The sequence below is a fragment of the Maylandia zebra genome, linkage group LG13 (assembly GCF_041146795.1).
Source record: "Maylandia zebra isolate NMK-2024a linkage group LG13, Mzebra_GT3a, whole genome shotgun sequence".
NCBI classification, from domain to species: domain Eukaryota; kingdom Metazoa; phylum Chordata; class Actinopteri; order Cichliformes; family Cichlidae; genus Maylandia; species Maylandia zebra.
The window spans coordinates 19,022,316-19,042,842 of NC_135179.1; the positions used below are offsets into that span (position 1 = coordinate 19,022,316).

General features: G+C 40.5%; 1 long non-coding RNA gene across 1 annotated transcript; it reads left to right on the forward strand.

The window, feature by feature from the left end:
- Window positions 1-899: 899 nt before the first annotated feature.
- On the forward strand, window positions 900-9,273 carry LOC143421695 (uncharacterized). The gene is made up of 3 exons (XR_013101258.1): window positions 900-1,291; window positions 3,020-3,107; window positions 9,080-9,273. It is a non-coding gene; the product is annotated as an uncharacterized LOC143421695 (long non-coding RNA).
- The last annotated feature ends 11,254 nt before the right edge of the window (window positions 9,274-20,527 follow it).

The following is a 20,527-nucleotide window of genomic DNA, read 5'->3' on the forward strand; positions in this document are numbered from 1 at the left end:
AATGCACAGTAATGGCAGGTTTTGTAATAAGGCAGATCGCGCTAACATAATATGCACTGTTAGTTGATTATTTGGGGTGGCTGTATCTCAGGTGGCAGAGCAGGTCAGCCACTAATCAGAAGGTCGGTGGTTCGATCCCAGGCTGCCTCCTGGCTGCATACCAAATATCCTTGGGCAAGATACTAACCCCATGTTTGCCTACTGGTGGTGGTCAGAGGGCCCGGTGGCGCCAGTGTCCAGCAGCCTCGCCTCTGTCAGTGCGCCCCAGGGCAGCTGTGGCTACAATGTAGCTTGCCATCACCAGTGTGTGAATGTGTGTGTGAATGGGTGAATGACTGAATGTAGTGTGAAGCGCTTTGGGGTCCTTAGGGACTAGAAAAGCGCTATACAAATGCAGGCCATTTACCTGCCGCATTAACGGGAGAGGACGTGCAAACGTTACCGCTGCTGCTGGGTTGAGATTCACGAGTCCGGAGCGGAATTAAAAACACGACATTCATTTAAGGTTATCGCGTGTTTTGTGAGCAAATGCTTTTGCATATTCATAGTGTTTCCTCCCTTAAATGAAACATCTACTTTTCAAGTATTGCAAGTTGTCCTGTTGTCATCCGTTCTCGTAAAGTATAACCAAACTTTTGAGCGTTTGAGCCGCTTAGGCGCCGTGTTTACTGCCAGGTAAATGACGCTCCGCAACGTGGTGACGTCATTCGGGGCAACTGGAATCGATAAGGGAATCGTTTGAAAAAATGGCAAACAATTCCAAGGAATTGAAACAGTGGGAACCGGTTCTCAACACGAACCAGTTTTCGATACCCATCCCTACCCGTGATGGCATATATGATTGTGCAATTCTGGAGGAACCAGAGTACTTGAGCAACAGTGACAGGAACACTACCTGAAAGCAAAACTATTCACTTTTTGGTTGTTTTGTTGTTGCCAGTGCTCCTGTTGTCACTTTCATTAGTAGTTGAAATGGATTCACAGCAGCTTTTGCTTCATAACCAGACAGAACGACAGTTTGAAGTTTAACTTACTTTGTGTTATACTGTTTTGTTTTTGTTTCCTGACTTCTTTTGGCTGTGGGTTTTCCACAGTGCCTGCTCTCCTCCTCTGGGTGGAGCCTTCATCGTACCTCCCAGGATTCCCACCTGAAGCTAATCAGACCGGCTGTATTTATGACCAACGTTCTCTACCAGCCTTCGTCAGAATATCTGCTAACTTAGTCGGATCACCAAACCTTGCCATAACCTCTCACTCCTGGACGCTGGTCTCCTCTGCTCACTCACAGCTGGTAACGTTGCTTTGCATGCTCTTTAGCTTCACCTGCCTCCCTCCCTGCACCTCTGCCTTGGATTCCTTGGAACAATTCTCCACTGACCCACTCACTCAGGCCACTACCTCATGCCCCCCTCTTGCATTAGTTCACCAGCTGACAAATGCCGTAGACCACCAGCTCTCCAATCACAGTTTGCCTGTCAGTCCTGTGCGCCTGTATCCAGTCGCTCAGCCCGGAGCGCACTGTTCATATATATTGCATTTAATTATTCCCAGTCTAGAATCTCGTAGCTCATGTTAACTATTCATAGGTTTGTTCACAGTTCAGCTCATGCTAATCACTCAGTCTTGTTCAGAGCTTTAGTTCTTTATTTCCAAGTTGCCTTATATGAAAGGCAACTTAGAACTTGTTTCTCATATACACATATCTATCGATCGATTGATAGATAGAAGATATCTATAGATATATTTAAATAAGATCCACAACTTCTTCTGAAGGCCTTCGAGAGGTCATTAGACATATGTGATAACAGCAAAGCGAGCACCTAATCGGGAACCCCAATTCCAATTTCATGGATTTTAAGGTGTGATAAATGTAGGGGTGTACTCAGTTTTCCATGTGATTGTTTGGTAATGTATTTACATTATGACGTTCAGTAGAAATATCACATCATTTGTCTGAGCAAGTCACTTTTATTTACAAGAAATGTTTGTCCAGATATATCAAAGAAGTTAATTATTGCCATGAATTGTATTTATTTTTATATATATGAAACCTAAATACAAAAGCTGCAAACTCCACAGCTACAGTTGTTTCATACATTATGCTTTTCAGACCCATACAATAATTTTTTTATAGAGTTTTAATAACCAGGGCAGTAGTCCCCAAACCATATACTGTCATCTAAACTTGAAAAGAGTTGCAGATTCTCTTCCTAGCTCATCCCCAGTCCTTTAGTGGTTTATTCTCATCTTAACCTTGTATTAATAGTTCATTCTGTTTTCATCAAACATGCTCTGGGCCTAATCCAAAGTGACTGTGTGCTCTCCCTCACTGCACGTCCCCACCGTGCTCATTCCCTTCTCTCTCTGCATCTTCATCCAACCCCTCCTCTAAGCCGCTCATATGCAATTATGCAATTCAGAAAAAGGACAAGTGTGTGACCTTCAGAAAACATGAACTGATTCCCTCTCCATGTGTAATCACACTTGACTGAAATCGTTTTCATTCTGTACTATGATGTCGTCCCAGTAAAAGAAGGAGAGTGTAAACCATGACCCACAGGTTAGTTTAGTGTTACAAGGAAGGATTCAAATCCTGATCGTTTTTGACAGATGTCAGCTGGGCTGCAGCTACCGACGTCACCTTTTGCCTGAGGGATGACATCCCCTGAGACAGAGTGGCACACACATGCAGTCGTGCCATAACTTGTCTGTCATCTCAGTGGCACAGAGTGGGTGTCTGGGAATTTATAACCAATCTCTTTACTTGCTGTCTTGCTATAATGTAACCCTGCTTTTGCTTTAGGTCTAGAGCACCACAGAGACCAGCTGAATAATGTTGCATATCTTTATGTTTAGTGGCTCCCAGGCAAGAAAACCAGGTGGAATAGAGGCTTGTATGAATTACTCATGAGTGTAAAAGTGTAAAGTGCATGCTTTCGTTCTTTTTCTTGCTCTTTTTCTCTAACTCGCTGTCTTCATTCATTTTTTTTCCTTACAAGTGTTTTCTGCCTTTTTGCAGTCTTCTCCAGTCCTGCCATGTGTCTTTGTGAAGTCTGTCCCAGACACGTCCTCTCTGACCAGACAGTGGAGTCATTTCTGTGAAAAAGGTAGGCAAACAGACTCACGCAGCCACACACATTAAGGCTGGAGCATATTATTCAGAGGTGCCCTCTGTGATTGGTTAATCAGCAGACAGTTGGTGTTTGCCCAAATCGTTCATCTTTTATGTGCCGTGTTCCTTTTTCAAAGTCATTCGAGTTATTTTTAGAAGGAGCTAAGTTCATAGAAAAAAATAATTTATTAATAATAATAACTTAAAAACAAAATTTTGGTGCTAAGTTGTAAAAACAAAATTGCTAAATACATAAAATTTTGGAGGAATATTGAGGAGAGGTAGAGGATATATTCGGCAATGGATGCTATGGAGCTGAAAGGTAGGACTTTAAAAGGGAGGCTACAGAGAAGGTTCATGGATGGAGTAACAGAGGACATGCGGAGCTTTAGTGTGACAGAAGAGGATTTAAGAGATCGGGTGAGATTGAGGCAAATGATCCAGGAGCAGCTGAAGAAGATGAAGAGGACATTATATTTTGGAGGATGTTGATAAATAGCATAATTACAGATGCATTAGGTTTTCTAAAAAAAAAAAAAAAAGAAATGTTCTGACTGAATGCCTACTCCCCTATTTCACCATGAAATGCAATGTTCCTCCATCACAAAAGGTTAGCAGCCTTGGTTGAACATCGAGCATCGTCGTTTTTTTCCTCTGTTACTGTCATCCCTCTCTGTGCTTTAAAAATAAATAAATAAATAAATAATAATAGCAAAATATGCCCAAAATGTATTCAAGAGTCACGCTGTCTGAAAAGATGTGCATGCATTGGAGCATTCACTCAGGTGCACATGTAGTTCTGGTGCTACCCAGGCTAAAAACAAGTGGTATTAAGTGGACCAAGAGGCTGTTGTTTACACCAGAAACCTCAAATTGATTTGCTTATTGGATACCTGATTGCATTGCTCTCAATTTAACCGTCCAAGATGAAACACCGCTGAAATTCAAAGTTAATAGGCATGATTGGAAGCACACAATAATCACTTTATAATCACCTGGTGTTTTCTATTCGGGTGTAACAGTCAATGTTCAAAGTGATTCTACATTGATTTTTTTTTTAAGAGCACTGTCTGGTTTCATGTTCACCTCACAGCGCTGATGCGATACATGTCCTTCCATCAGAGAAATGTAACCCCAGCTCATGTACTCAAGCAATAGCAGCAAACAAATACACTGGATCCACATGTCTATATGGATGTAGTCAATCAAAGCGAGAAAGAGAAAGAGGTGGGTTTAATGTCAAGATATTGATTAGAAAGTGAATCCACAAACATCTGTTACCTATTCAACGTTTTTCCACAGCAATCTTATTATCACTTCCCATTTCCCTGATGTGTCATTGATCTGTTGCCTCAAATGAATTGTCTTAACGTTATAAAACCCATTCATATTTTTCATCAGTGTGCCATAAGTGCAAATGGTTTTAATGTGTTGGACAAACACTCAGAATAACAAATCGCCCTGGCTTCGGTGAGGATGGCTAAATAGCCATTAGTAGGGGAGAAAAGCCCATAAAATCATCCTCTGATAGATGTCTTGGGTGTGCTTGGCTGAAGCAGGCGCATGGGTTTTATAGGCACGAGCAGGGGAGGGGGGGAAAAAAAGCCACTAAGGGAGATGAATGGAGAGCAAAGACCGGTGAGTAGATGCAGGATATGATGGAGAGAGCAAACAGGAAAAATGTCAATATGCCGAGCAGACAAAAGGATGGAGTCTGGCGGGCCGGAAACTCTCTACCCCAGCCTCTACCCTGAAAAGTGTTGTCCCATTAATGTCGCCCAAGGGCTGTTTTCATGCTGCAGCCAAAGTTGTTGATAGTGTGGTGGAGGGGGAGCGGGTTTGCATTCCTGCTGTCATAGCTCAGTCTCTCTCCACTTGTCTCCGCAGTGAGAGACAGGAGCAGCAGGCATCTGAATTACCACTACATGGTGAGATGATTTCCTCTCTCGTGATGCTCTTAAGAACCCCCCCTTTTTTTTTATCAGGATGCTCTTTACAACATTGCCGGCTCTCTTACTCATTGTCAATCTAATTACTCTGACCATCTGTAAAGTGGCTGCGTGATCAGTCTGCTATGATACCAGCGCAGAATGAAAAAGATGAATGGGAACTATAGAAATTCGATTTGACTCTATAACATATTAGATAATTCTAACTTCAGCATGAAGACTTAATGGTCAGAACAGCCTTCTGAGTCAAACCCAGCGACACAGATAATGCTCGAGTTAAGTGATTCAAATGCATCGTGTCAAATCAGCCATTGTTTAGTGTGTGTTCCTATGTGTGTGAAGTGTGTTATCTGTTTGTATGCACCAATTGTGAACGTGCATGTGTGTCCTAGGGGTGTTGAATAAGTAATGCAGAGGCGCCTAATGAAAGATAATGTCTAGTTAATGATCTGTCAAAATGAAGTGTTTGGTTATTGAAGAAGGGATCATCTCAGGCTTTAATTTCCACCCTGTGACTCATATTGGAGGATATTACTTCTATGTACACACATATTCACGTGTACATATAGTACACACAAACAAAAGGGAAAAAAAATACAAATACATTTCAGTGCAGAGTGCATAATGCTCAGGCTTTGCCAGCGAATGCGGGTTTGTTTGTGCCTATACGAGAAGTGCCGAAGCATCTCATCAACCACTTCAGCTGCCTGCGGATTAACAGAGGAGATGGAAAGAGAGCACAACAGCCAAACCACCCATAAATGGCCATCTAGCCAACAGCTATGGAGGAAGGATTAGCCTCTGCTTTATTCACCACACATAGCTGTCAGGAAGAGCCCTTACTGCTAATCTTGGCAACAGCTCTCCTTCTCAGTGGGGCCAAGCAGCTACAGAATAATTCTGATTACTTGAAGTAATGAGTGTTGCTGTGATTTACTATAAAGAGACTGAACTGAAACAATGCACAGTCAGGCAGGCCACGAGTGAATGGACTCTTGAATGAAAGACGAGCTAAGAGACAGCACACGTTAAAGTGGATAAACACTGATAAGATGATGAGTGAAAACATGCACGTGGCTTTAAGCAGGGAAAAGAATTGTCAATGAAGAGGTCGCACACAGGTCAGAAGGGCTATTTAATTCTGAAAAAGAGCAGATAGTGGAGGAAAGACAGATGGGAATGCAACAAAGATTGACTGAGCTTCTCTTTGTGTGGCTGGTTAAATTTACAATTAACTAATTCATCAAAATTTTAATCTCTACTTATATCAATATGTAATTTCAGCTGTTAAATTAGGCAAAAATAAAATGCATGCATTTCTTAGAGAATATGAAATTTTGCTGCTTCTTTTTGTAAACTAAAATGTCATTAATAATAAAACACTTTGTTTGAATCTGTACTGTATTTCATTTCCTTTATGGGGGACACTTCCAGAAATAAGATCCTAATGGGACGCAGGCTTCCCAGTTTAAAAAAATGATGACAGGCGACCCACGGAGGTAATGTCTGACACGAGCACAAACAGAGCTAATAAACAACATTATGAAACTAACCCGTAGTAGATGGATTAAATTGGAGGGAAACACAGAGGCAATTGGTGGGTTGCCTCAGTTGAAACATGCTTTTTCAGGGAAAGCAAACAGGATGTTGCTAGACAGAAAGGACAACAACCCACAGAGTGGGGGAAAATGATGGAAACCAACGCAGGCACAGGACAGAGCAAGATACAGTAGATTCCTTTGATTTGCTGATCAAGATAAAAGTCATGCATCTTCTAAGACTAACAGAGAAAAGGAAGTGGTGACTATATTAGGAAATGGCAGTTTATGTATTACAGCTGGTACATCAGCTTGCAAAAGCAGATGTCCACGTGTAATAAGTAACAGAATAATAAAGTATGAAAATTCTACCACTCAAAACTGGAACACAGACAAGCTATATCATGTACTGTATCAGATAACCACATGAAATATTCTCCAAAAGGCACCAATCCCACAAAAAGGGTTTAGAACGTGCAGAGATGAGAAACCAATGAGCTATGGCTACCAGTGTTGGTGTCCGCTAATACTAATCGTAGAAACCTTAAGCTCTGAAGCGGTTTATATCAGAGAGTTATAACATTCAACATCACCAATCTGAAGCAAAGGAAAGAATTTGCTAATCCACCAAAGCTTTTATTTAGCAAGAAAGCTGCATGAAAATGAAACAGCTGCATAACCAGATTTGGATGAACCCATTTTCCCAGCCTTGTCCACCATCTAGTTATTGCCTACCATGTGACTCCTGAATCCAACTCCTGGGGTCTGGTTTAAGCACAAATCAGTCCGTCTTCTCCACAGAGATTAGCGGTATTGCATCCTGTGCTATTGCTGCTGCTTAACTTCTTTGGTTGTCTTTTTAAACTCACTAGCTTTAAGCTAACAAATGCATGTAGATTCACTTAATTTTACTCGATGTTATGCCCGTTTCCCATTGTCATTTTAGAGATGTTGCTGCTGCTCACCAAAACAATAGTGCCAGACAAAATACTGGATGTGAAATTTTCATTTTATTTGTTTTCATTTATGACAACATATCTCAACACATACTTATAAAATTTGGTGAAGATATTTGGGGTGGCTGTGGCTCAGGTGGTAGAGCAGATCAGCTACTGACTGGGAGGTTGGTGGTTTAATCATTGGCTTCCCCAGTCTGCATACCAAGTATCCTTGGGCAAGATACTAACCCCAAGTTGCTCTCTGATGCGTCCATCGGAGTGTGAGTGCTTAGATTGCACTTAAGTATAGAAGGAAGTGCTTGTATGAGTGGGTGCGAATGGGTGAATGAGGCATGTTGTATACAGCGCTTTGAGTACTCCAGGAGAGTAGAAAAGCACTATATGAGAATCAGTTCATTACCATATTTATCCGGTTCAGTTGCCACACTATTAATCTTAATGACTTTTGAGACTTTTCCTTTGGGAGATTCACATTCATGCTTCTGAGAAAAAAATATTCAAACAAACTGCCATAAAATGTGGTTCAGACATTCATTCCCTCTTTAGATGAACTATAGTAACTCTGGTCATCTTTTTCAGTAGCAGTTCTTTGGTGGATGACCAAAAGCCTTGTGAAGATACAGCATTCATTCAAGCTATGCTTCACACAGTGTACTATTATTATTATTATTATTATGAATGGAAAATAAATGCAGTGAATATATCAGTATCGTTACATTTCCTACTTCTTAATTATTTAACAAGCTGAGATTTTTATGTTTTTTGTAACTGATAATATGCTTGTTTTGTCCATTTAAAAGGAAAATTGGAGCAACATCTCTAAAAGCTGGTTTAGTGCTAGGCAAAAATCTCCTCTTGTGGTGCCTGAGACACAAACTCCAAACCATAGCTGCTCATTGCTGATTGGTTCATTCACACTGACCACTGGCCTCCTAATCAAGTGAAACCTTCTGGATTCTGTACATACATAAAGACTTATACTGACAGACAGGATATTAAATCAGGGCTGGCAGAGCACCTGTTTATAGTATACTTACTGTGATGGATAAGACACACGGTGCAAGTCTGAGGGAAGCTGTCTGATCATTTTAGAGTAAAAGACATGAATTTTGTTTTCCCCTCTGGTTATTTTTCCCTGAGGCTCCACCACAAACTTGGGTTTAATAAAGATAGGGAGCCACAAGTCACGGTCCTCCAGTGCTCCTGTGCTGGCTAGCTCATTTCTATGTTTTCTCTTCTCTTTATTGCTCGCCCTCTCTCTCTTACTATTTGTCACCCAAAACCTGTCTCAGTGCTGGTGACTGTGCATGTTTGTGTGTTAATCACACCTGTGTTTTCAGGGGCGGGTCCTCCTCTGGTGTCCCAACCTTGCATTCTGCACACCTGGAAGTAATGAGCTCACCTGTTAGCAATTATCTGAGTCCCATTCTCCTAATTAAGAGGAGGGAAGACCCTCAGTTGAAACCTGATTGTTGTTTTTGCCCTGCAACTTTATCTTAGCTTCTGTTCTTCTCTTTGCAGAAACCTGGAAGTGGGAAACAGTGAGTTGCTGAGAGAGAGAGATTTCTGTGGATGTGTCTGTGGGACCCTTGCCCTCGCTAACTGAAACTTCTTTGTCTTGCACGTTTAACTATTGTAAATAAATATTTTGAACAATTGTCCCAATTCTGCACATTGAGTCCAGTCTGGACCACTATGACAACATGTTGCTTTCTGCGCACTTTTTTTTTTTTATCAATAAAACTGTTTCAAATGTTTGTGTTGAATCTTTCTTGTCTCATGAATGCAGCTTTTCATTTTTTCTCGTAGAGATTTATTTATGTAGATGTTTTCTGATTTCAGCCTGCTTCCCATTTAATCATTCTTTCAATGACACAGCTCGAAACTTTGCCGTAGTCTATTGATTCCCAGGCGAGTATGCACTGTAATCAGTGTGCTTTGCTATCCATAAAGGCTCCATCTCTGTGTGTTGTCCCACTTAAGATTGGCATTTTACTTTGTGTAGTCAATAATATTATAAACTAGTGGCGTGTCATCACTTTAATTTATGGAGACTGTGTCCCTCATTGACACCGGGGAATTTAAATGGATTCCCTATCTACTGCAGTGCAACCCAACTTCTGCCCCAAGGCTTCCATCTGTCCTTAAATGCCACCACACTGTGTGTGCGGGCTTATAATGACCTAGCAGTAAAGAATGCACATGGGATATATGTGACACCACTGGCAAAGCAGAGGAGCCATTTCATTGCATCTCACTGACTCTCATAAATCATTTGCAGGCTGAGGAGGTCTACTGCATCCTGAAGAGCTGCCATCAAAAGATTTCTTAAAACAAATCTCATGTAAGTTGAGATCAGTTAATATTTTAATGATCTAACCTTTCTTAGAATGAACTAAATCTACAAGAATTCCACTTATCTCAGCTATTTTCTTTTATTTCTAGTCTTAAACAAAATCCAGTCAGACGCTCAGATGATCAGCATTCAGCTCAGCACCCTCCTGTACCTGTTGTGAGGGGAGCGGTGCAAGAGCCAAGCTGGCTCAGGCTTCCTGCTGTTTCCTCCCACAGGGCAGAGTTATCATCAAACAGGGACACTTCACTGGAGTTCACCCGATCTCTGTCACCTAACCACTAGCTTAGTGCCACATGGCCACACAGACTGAAGATTAGGAGACAGATCTATATGGAAGTAGTAGATGTAGTGTTAATCAAAAAACAAGAACACAAGAAAAGCTAGCCCCAAATATACCCTCTATAATCATGCTGTTGCAGATTTCTTTGTTGTGAACACACACAGCTCAGTTAACATGATTTTGGACACAATTTTTGTTATTTCAGTTGGTTATTTGATGAATATTGCCTTAAAATGTTGTCTTTCAGCTTCATTTGAGGGACTGGATTAAAAAAAATCTAATTTATTATCTAATATTGAACAATTCTCTATTTTTAAGGATTCAAAGATAATTAAATGATAATTTTTCATTCTTTTTCTAAGAATTAGTTGGACACAATGTGTTTGTTCATGAGTCTCTCTACCTTTAGTTTTGCCTACAGCGAGTTAATTAGGTTGAAAACAGGTGAATGGCTCACTTCACTTCTTTATCTCCAAAAACTTTGAGGATTCTTTTATGTGCTTTGCGTCATTGTCCATCTAAACTTTGAAAACTGTAGAATGAATTTTGTTGTATTTGATGAATATGAGCACAAAGTTCAGGTGTGTAAACTTCATCATTTGTCTGCCAATTAACACCGTTTATCCAGGCAATGGATGATCACCTCATCACACTGACACCAGAGTATCTTATAGATGATTTTGCACATTTCAAACTTCATCTTCATTTTTTTCTTTCCCATTCATTTAGCACAGGCTAATCATAGTATCATGTGTCCAGACAGGAACTGTGCTCTGTTCTGAGCCCCTTCTTGTTTGTGGTGGTGATGGACGAGTTCGCAGATGAAGTGGGGCAGGATTGTCCATGGACTATGATACTCGCAGATGAAACAGTGACATATAGTGAGACCAGGGTGCAGGAGTAAGAGAGCCTGGAGAGGTGAGGGTATGCTCTTCAGAAAAAAAGGAAAGAAAGTCAGGAGAAGCAAAACAGAACACGTGCATGAATGACAGGTGTAAAAGTGAAGCTACAAGAAGATAAAGAAGGTAAAGAGGTAAAGTTAAAGGTAGATGAATTTAAATACCTGGAGCCAAATATCCAAAGCCTCTGGAACAAATGGTAAATGTTCCAAGTGGGTTTTGTTTTTATGTTTAGGTTAGGGTTGCTGTAAGCTATATTTAGGTTACTCATGTCAGTTTGCTTATGATAGTTTTTAATAGCATTAGCTAACTTCTTGGCTAATACTTCCTGAATTGCACAGGCAACTGGATTAGTCAGTTGCAATGCTCATCCTGGACCATGGAAAGGATCCTATGATCATTAAACACTGCTGTCTTCTGTGTATGTCCAGGCCATTTATGTTGCCAAACATTTTTCTCGGAATCTACCAAACTACTGATTTTGGACACTTCTGCCACTCCTGCTGCTCTCTTTGATGGATTTTTGGGGGGGTATGTTTTTTCCAGCTTCTTTGGCTTGCATTGAGGATACCTTTGACCAGGTGTTGTGGTTTCACAGCTACATCTTCCCAATGCAAATGCCACCTTTGGAATCATTTACAAATCTTCTACCTGCTTTAACATCAGCAGTCTACATGGGTTTTACCAGCATAGCTCTACATGTTAAGTTTAAGATAGTAGAGAAAAAAAATAGAAAGTTAAAACTTCTGCAAATGTAACTTAACTTTTAGACCGTCATTACTTTCAATAGATGTTTTATTCCATAGGAGAATTTCTTATTTAGCACTTAACAATGACTTTTCTCTAGTTCAAGTTTCCCTGTAAGCCATGACGTTCATTACCATCCTTTAAGTCTGGTAAGTCATTAGTTGCATGGAATTAGCCATAGCTGGTCCTTTAATGAAGCGCCAGTGTGGCTCTAAACCTTGTATCCTTTACTAGCTCTGTATTCTTTAGTCTTTCTAACACAGATTGTGACACTTTTTACCCAGCAGACAATAAGAAGATGTCACACAGTATCAGAGGTGGTGTCTGTCCCACAATCAGACACACACTGTCAGTTGTTAAAAGCTGCTCTGGTTGATGTAGCAAACAGCCTCACACACAGATGGCAAAATCAATCATGAAAATCTCTAGAAATACACACACACACACACACACACACACACACACACACACACACGTATATGTATATAAGCGCATTATTTATGTGCACATATATATTTTGCTCTTAGCATAAACAAACATTACTTTGACTAACGCCAGACTAATGATGCAGTACTTTAGACAGTACATGCAAACATAAGCATTCTAAAATAAACAGTAATGAGAGTCAGATGTATTATTACCCAGGGCAGCCATTAGGCAGAGATTTGTGGGAACACTGTTGTGACGAGGGGCGGTCATCACAATCAATACACCAATTCCACCATACTCCCTCCCATTAGCTCCAGATATTTATGCCTGATTTGAGGAGCTGTGGTCGTTTGTTCTCATAATGCAGATGCAAAACAAATAAAACCCCTGCACAACAATGTCCAAGCCAAAGATATAGCCAAAGAGACCAATTAAATATTCTTGTTTATTTTTATTTTTTTAAGTATAGAAATGTAATTCAAATTCAGTGCACATTAGTGCTATATACATCTACTACACCATAACCCTGTGAGCAGACTTAAAGAAAACTGGGACACTTAATAAATCCAAAGGAATTAAATATATTGAAAATAAATTAAACAATTCAAAAAGCAATGAGGCAAAATTGTGCACAGCACCAGGCAAATTTTCCAGTGGAAGTTTTTTGTTTTTGGTGGTTGGATGTAAAGGGAAATTTAAAAAAATAAAAGAAAGATCTAAGAACCCTGATTTCACATGTCTTGAAGGATGCATAGGCTCAGTGAGGAGAAGAAGAAAACAAACAGGAAGAAAAACAAAAGGAGAAGGATGGCTGCCAGGGGTGAGGAAGAAAGACAAAGTGAGAGAGCCCGCAAAAGCAACAGTAGTGGTGTGATAAGGGAGTAAGCAGAGCTCAAGGCTTGAGATGACAGGTAATCACTCACACACAATATGTTCTGACAGCACAAGAAACAAGTCAGAAAGGATCCCCCACGCAAACAAGCAGTACCACTCAAAGTGACACATGCATGCAGGCATTCCCACACAGAATCACGCAAGACAGTCCTCATCGATTGTAAATCAGAGACTGGCAATATCAGAGAAAAAGAAACACCAATTTTCTCCTTACAAGTTGATTGTTGAAACTCAGAGGATCCCAAGTATTTAAAGTGTCTGTTAATGACTATTAATGTACAGTATTTAATGGTTTGCAGGTTCTTTTTTAAGTAGATACTGATGCATTAGGTTCACGACAAAAGATTCGAAACAAGCCTGCCTGGCTTGTTTCGAATACACATAATTACAGTTAGGCAGGGCTTTCACTTGGTACAAATAGGCAGCGAGTGTGTCTACTTATTGTCTTTGCATAGCACAGAGCCAACAAATCCAGAGTGTGCTCAGTGCCCTAGGCAGAGAAGCAGATGTGCCATCCGCAAGATGAATCTACTCCACAAATAAATCAGACCTTCATCGAGTTTTCTCTGGAGGATTAGATTTGCTAGGGCACACCTGCGTACTTACACATAAAGACACATACAGTAACTACAGTACAGTATTTAACTAAAAAACACTCATTTAGTGGCCAAAAACAGACGTACAGACATGCAATCAAATGCTCAAGTACATGCACACACACACAAACACTCACACACACACAGGGACACAAAGGTGCCGATATTACATAACACAGACTCCCCTTCTAATCCCAGGGTGGCTGGAGTTCCACATTCTCCACCTGAGCAGAGGAAAGTGATAAGGGAAAGAAAGGCTTCAGTGGATGAAATTCTCTTATCTAGTGTGAAATCTCTCAGAAAAGTGTGTAGATTAGTCACCCTCTGTGCCCATGAGCAATGCACTGCTACATCTGCGCTTGAAGTGATGCTGAAGGTCAAACTTTAACAATGTGAAGCAAAGGCCCAGCTAGAACTAATAGATATGCATCAACAGTATGAGCTGGTGGCATAGATGGAAGATTAAGTGATTAAGTTGGGAACAGAGCTTAACCTGGAAAAGATTAGGAACTCCAGAATACATCCTTAATTTACTTTTGTTTGAGTACAATTCCCCTGGAAGATAGCATTTAGGAGATTACATTTCAAAATGAAGATTTAATAGGGATTAATCCCTTCAAACCTAAAAATAGGTTGTTTGAAAGCAGACTGGACTACAGCACATGCATACAGTATGTGTTTTTGATTGAGTTGTTATTCACTTTCAGCAATATGAAATATATTGTATAAGCTAAAAAACAAACAAACCCTAAACTCTGAAAATGTGAGAGGACACAGAGAAAACAGGTTGACAAACAGACGAACTGACAAAAGGCTGCTGAGAGAAACTTGCTGACTAACAGAGCACAGCTGAAACTAATCAGGGCCACAAAACACAGCCGTAAAGGCGACAATTAAAACAACGAAAGGTGTACAAGTGAAAAAATATTCAGAACACACAACTGCTGTCATGGTCCTGGGCCATGTGGGCCCAGTATTCTTAGTTTTCATGTCCTTTTGTATTTTGTTCTTTATTTAGGCCATGCTTCCTGGGTTGATCTGTTACGTTGTTCCTTATGTGTTTTCCCTTCGTGACTCTTACCCCCTGTGTGCCCCTCTGTGTATTTATGAGCCCTCGTCTCTCTTTGTGCTTTATTCTATGTTTTCCCCAGCCCGTTATGTCTGCGTTCTCCCCGTGCTCTCTCTCCTCCTGTCTGAACCTCTGTGCCTGTACCCGTCAGCGTTATGTTCACCCCGCCCTGTCTCGTTATGGTTATCTGTGTCACCTGTGTTCCCCGTGTGTTCCCACTTTCCTCGTTAACCCTCTGTGTATTTCTGTCTGCGTCTTCCTCTGTTCGGCGTCGCGTTCTCCCTCATGCCGTGTGTGGTTCTCCCCGTGTCTTCCGGTATATGTTACTTTAGCTTTTCCCAGTTTAGTGTAGTTTTGTATTGCTTTTGTATCATCGTTATTGTTTATCACTTATCAGCAATAAAGCTGCATTTTGAGTTTATCCCCCGTGTCTGTGAGTTTGCAATTTGGGTCCTCATTCTGCCTGCCACACGGCCGAAACATGACAACTGCCGAGGGAACAGAAGAAGAAAAACAAAACAAAACAAAACCCTATAAACATAATACTTCCTAACCACAGAATATTATTCTTCGGTTCAGAGTGGAAAAGGATAAACCTCTTTCCACCTATAGTACTGTGAACAAGTGTGTAGCCACACAGTTCTTTATATTTTTCATCCAATGAGCTAGACTTTGCTGAGGGGTTTAGTTTTGTCATTTTTTCCCCTTTATTCAACAGTGGAGCAGTGAAGGTAGACAGAAAAGTGGGCAGAGAGAGAAAGTGAAGACACGAGGCAAAGGGTCAGACACAAGCACGGGCCGCTGCACTTCTGCCATTTGTTCTAAGGTCACCTTCTCTCCTACTGAGCTAAACTGGCACCTTTTTTACAACTTTCGATCTTGAGTAGTAGCTCTCTTGGCCTCCTGAAGGTCCTCCAAAGTTTTTCTTGGGACACTGGTGCACTCATTTTCAGTTCAGTCCTTGCACCTGATCATTTTCAAAGAAATTTTCTTTTTGACCCATGAATTATTCAAGCATGAAAAAGGCCCCTAACTCAAGGGATGAACCAATGTTGTGTCTGCAAGTAACAGGCAAATTACCAAAAAAAAAAAAAAAAATTTAATTGAAAACATTTAAACATTTTTAAGCACATTGTTGGCAAAGTTGCAAAAAGATACAAATTGTTACTATTTATTTATTTGATTTCAATTCACAGTTTGACAGGCATCAAATAGGATTTTTGATCCAACAAGTTGATTTCCAAAAAAACAAAAACTTGCATTGGACAAATGGAGGGCAAAAGAAGAAGTTATAGAGCTAAAAGCTGTCTACAACAGATGAATAGTATCTGAAAGCGTTGTCCCTAAGAAATTGGAAAAAGGCCTGACACAGGACATGAGAGATGTATCTGGCTCTTCAGTTGATCCATCCCATGGTCACCACAGCCTCATCAGATATTTCTGGGGAAGGGTGTAAGAAGGGTGGCTTCTGTAAAGAAGCCACCCTTTCTCAGTATAGCACTTCAATATTATTGAAGAAATGTAGGATCATCTTGACAGAGAGCAGAACAAAAGGCAGCCACGAAGCAAAAGAAGAGATTTAAATGTCCTTCAAGAGGCCTGGAAAACTATTCCTGAAGACTACAGACATTACAAGAATGCTTGTCTAAGAGAGTTCAGCCTGTGTTGAAGGATAAAGATGATCATATAAAATATTGCCTTTCAAGATCATTAGAACTGTACAATCACTGTTTTTGCCTTTTATACTTTCCATTTGTGTTTTGCATGTCTTTCAACAGCTTTTTGCACTTCTTTACCTGTGGTAGGGTTGTGGTTTTCGGCTCCGCTGCAGGAGAGGGGTGGTGCAGCAAGCTTGAGGGGCAGCACCAGAGAGGCTGATGGGGCAGCTGCACCTCATCATGTAATCACGGCTTTCCTTTTTTCCAGTGACGCTGGGACCTGGGGAGGTGTGTGTGGTGTTGGCTGGGGAGCTGTCCTGTGAGCCAGTGCAAAAATGGTGTTCATTACTAATAAAGATTGTTGCAAACCACGTCAGTGTGTCAAGTTTCATGACTGGGGTTACATTCCCATTTTCCTAACAAAATTTAAAGAAATGTGGAGTGGGTCGAGACTTTTGTGCTGTACAGTGCTGTATGAATTGAATTTTTGTTTTTAAGTTTTGCCACACATCTACAGCTTCCCCACTGACTGGAGTATCAACAGTAAACTGTATTTATATCAAAATGTTCTAAAAGTTGATAAGTTCTGTCCACTGTCTCATCCCTGTGCATGTCTTATTATCTCCATCCCTTTATCTCCTGCTAGACACAGTAACCCTTGCCCACTTAAACTCTTAGCCATTAGTAATACTATTACTAATCCAGGAAAATGAAGATGTATTCAAATAGCTCTTATCATCGATCAAACTAAAGTGTCACACAAAAAAGGCACAGGAATCTATTGTTAGATTGTAAACAATGAGTTGTAGGAGTAGTGTTTAATCATAGCTGAGCTAACAATGCAGCAATGGTGCTTTTCATGCAGTTTATATTTAGTTCACAAGCTACAATGAATCAGCCACCTTATAAGTATTCTGGCTGCTGCATTCAGTCAATGATGAGGAACTCATGGAGAAAAAATAATTGCTTTATTTGGGAGTCTTTGATGTATGCAGCCAGTTCAGAGAATAAGGTGTAGTTTCGAAATAAACCTAATGACTGCTAACAACATCTGTCATTTCTCCTAGATTTCTAAAGGCACAAGTTTTAAATGAAATGTCCAAGTTTAGCTTTATTCTTTGTCATGGAAACTCTCCAAAGTCCTCCTGGGCTGCAATTTAATTTCCACAACAAAATGCATTAAGAGTGAAACTAAACTAATTAAAGTCAGAAAGACACAAAGCAAGAGTGTATTAGAGCATGATACAAATGGTGCACAGCTGCAAAAATAGAAAAGTAAAGCAAGTCCTTGAGATTGAGTTAGTTTCATCAAAAGCTGGACAGCATTCCCTTTGGCGGTGACCCTGGGTCTGCTGTTGATAGACAAGGGAGAAGAAAAGAATGGGTCTGAGCAAATGAAAAAGAATGGGGATACAATACAAGGAGCAGGAGGGTAAAGAGAGAGAATGGAAAGCAGGGGTTTAAGGTAAAAGAGTGTGTCAGGAGGCATGAGCAGGTGGACGTTGAGGTTAAAAATGAATGACACACAAAAGAAAAGGAGAAGATTAGAAAGAGGCAGCAGAGCCTTCCTGATATAAGTAAGTGGAGCGAGATTAAATATTTTTCTTGAGTCTATTTTACAAGTTTGGTATCAATTTGCAGTCAACATCATTCTTTATGCGCTCGAGTTGATCTCCATTATTTTTAAGAAAAAAATCCCCCCCAAGCAAAAAAAGCTGAAAATTTCATATTTCAATCCATAAAGGAAAGTTGAGTAGGCACCATATATTGCTATATTTATTTTCTGTGACTTCCACTGTGATTTTCTTAGATGCATATACAAAACTAGATTAATTATGTTGCAGCATAACACCTTGCACACCTGCTCTGCAATAAACAGCAAACTTCTTCATAAAGAAATACAAAAGATTTTTTTTACTAATGATATCAAGAAATCTGGATTTTGTTTAGTTACCAATGCACAACCAAAAACTAACAAACAATTAACACAATAATACAAACAAACCAAAATTTAAGACCAACACAAAGTCATCACAAGTGTTCAGTCCTGCAAGCCTTACCTCAGAGTTCCTATACTTTTGGTAGGTGCTACACCCCAAGTGGTGATTATTAAAGGGATGACATTATTTCCCCGAAATGTAATTTAGACCCTGCTGTAGTTAAAATGCACATCCCACAACCGCTCCCATACTCTCTGGGGAAATTTCCTCTAGTGGGAACATGGTTTAAGCTACACAAAGACCTTATCAGTCTCCAAAAACCAAAGCCACTATCCTTTTGGCATCAACAGTTCTCCTCTCAATCCCTCTTATCCCTTGTTCCTGCCCCCCCTCTGGGAAGCCCATCGAGTTGAGGCATTACAACCCCCCACCTTGATAAACGAGCTGTGGGAGGGGAAATCTACAGTTGTGCGGAGCAGAGCAAAGTATTATACATGGAGAGAATGGGGTTATGGATAAGGAAGAGTGGAATGAGAGGAACAGAGAAGAGATAGCTGCTGCCTTCAAAGATTAAAGTGGTGGCTGGTCACTGGCCTGTGAAATACAGCCAGTGGGTTTTTTTGAAGCAGCAGCTCCGCTAGCCAAGATCTCCCCAGGTATAGAGAATCCTCTTGTCTGCTACTGGCTGTAGTTTCAAAGGATGTGTGTCCCTCCTAATTCCATTGTAAATCTGAGAATTGTGAGCAAAAAAGAGGTTTTGAGGGTAGTTTCCTAACAAGGGAAATCTCAGGGGCGTCGTCCATCTGTTCTGCTGACTATTTGTTATACATCTCAATATTGCCATTACTTTTTTGTGACATAACAGTGGAAAGGTACTGCAGTGCTGTCACGTTTAATGTCAATGCTGAAGGCATAGAAGAGCTGTCTCTTGCCTAAGGTCTTTCTTGCCTCACACAAGAAAGCACTGCATTTCAAAAGACACTGCTGGACTAGTCGGTGAGGATGTTATTGTTCTATCATTTCAGTCAGTTTTCTTTCTTTCTAACTAAAGTAGAACTAAAGCAGCTGCTTAATTAGTTCAGCGACGTCTTGATCGGGTTAAAAAATATCTGACAGCATTCTTATGAACTACAAGAGACTTTAGTAAAACTGTAGCTAAAATGCTTTTGCATGTAGCAGCAGAATCAGTGAAACTGGATTTTCAGGCTAATTCTAAATTCAAGGACAATAAAAAAAAAATCTGTTCTAGTTTTTACTAAACAGCATCCTACTAAAAGTATATTTGGTCTTTAACTAGTACATTGATTTGCATTATGAGGACCAATAACGCATCGCTCTTCCTCCTCTTGGTGGCAATCTACAATGCAAAGTTATCAGTCATGCTCAACCGTACTCTGTCATCTCACCATTGCCCAAAGGGAAAACAGGGCTCTCCCCCAAATCACATCTCTACACCCCCTTGAGAGTTAAAATGGCATGTGGTAAATGTGCAGGGGCATGTGGTAGAGCCATTTACACATGGCATTTACTCAAAAAATGTGCTCACTGGCCTTTGGATAATGCACACTCACTGATTTTGGCCCTTTTTTCTGGCAAAAGAGAACTAATTCTTTGGAGCACAATGGCAGAATATTTTGCTGTTTATCTAGATACAGTCATTATATGGGAAGTCAGACTGGTCCGAATGGTGGACGACTGCTTTTTGAGACGAGAACAGGAAGCACATTTTTGCTAGCTCTGTTGGGAAACTTTCTCTGTGGATCCTCACAGAATGGCGTCTTTGTCATGGAAGCTTTTCTCTTATATAAGAGAAACATGGAATACAATAGCTGTAACCCAATTTCTCTGACAGCACTTTTCACACATCCTTTTTTGAGGTCATTGTCCATGACAGCTTGAGTCTTGGCTGTTTCCCAATAGTTTATTTCTGCAGTAAAGACGATGGGAAAAGCCACAAAGATGTCTTCAGTCATCCTGAGTTTATGTCCTTTGTGGCAGCAAAGCACAGAAAATGAGCTTCTTGGCAACCAAAACTGTTTTAGTGCCAGCGAATTCACAGTATAAACACACTATAAATGGACAATGTAAACATCCTGCTTGG